Below are 940 nucleotides of genomic sequence, written 5' to 3' on the forward strand. Positions count from 1 at the left end.
CATCTCCATTTGACTGATGAAGAATCTCAGATTTAAGGACTTTGACAAGGCTACTCAGCTAGGAAAGGTCAAGCCTGACCCGGGTCCTAAAGCGAAAGGGTGCTGGGTTCAGGAAAAGCCGCTCTGACTACAGTGGGGGAGAGAGGCCTTCCTGGTCTTGCTGAGGACAGGCAGGGGTGAGCCTAGGAGTGGTGAAGATGAGGAGCGTGTAACACCCAAAGCGCTTCTTTGCTTCACACACCCTTTCTTTCTGTGGAGAGACAATACCGATCAAAGGACCTGGAAGAATAGCTACAGATAATACTAATACTTTTCAATGAACATATGATCTGTCATCCAAAACCGTTTCCATTTATTTCCATCCCACCACGTTTGCTTTCCAAGAGAATGTTCTTTTCCACCCTGCAGCACAGGTTTGGCCAACTAACAGTGTTCTTGATCATCCATTTGCTTCAAGTCTTTAGGAGTGACCTGTGATATTTTCAGTTTCCAAGCCCCCCAAAAATGAAGGTGTAATGGAATTTAGAACTCACCACGAGTGAGAAAGCAGAAAATCACGAAGACCCTTCGGGGCAGTACTTGTGAGAGTTGCACCGCTGGGGGCAGGAGTGCCGGCACCTGCGCCGCTGCTGGAGGCTTAGCTACGACTTGAGGAAAAACCCGCGAACAGTACAGTCACTGCAGAAGCCTGTATGTGTGTGCAGATGTATGCCCGCACTGTGGAGGCAGGCTTTTTTGGACGGGGTCTTTCCCGCTGGACTGTAACTTTAACAGACCAAAGGGATGCTGCCTCGAGAGCTTCTGGGAGGATAAGACGCGAAACCCAGTTTCCCCTGATCTTTGGGATATTGTTTTAAGAAACCACTCATGAGGGATGGTAGGTCGATCGCATCATCTAAAGTTCACCAAGTAACAGCATACAAATGACAGGACCACCAAA

Source organism: Hyaena hyaena, unplaced genomic scaffold, assembly GCF_003009895.1.
Source record: "Hyaena hyaena isolate Hyena2069 unplaced genomic scaffold, ASM300989v1 scaffold_15, whole genome shotgun sequence".
Classification (NCBI taxonomy): domain Eukaryota; kingdom Metazoa; phylum Chordata; class Mammalia; order Carnivora; family Hyaenidae; genus Hyaena; species Hyaena hyaena.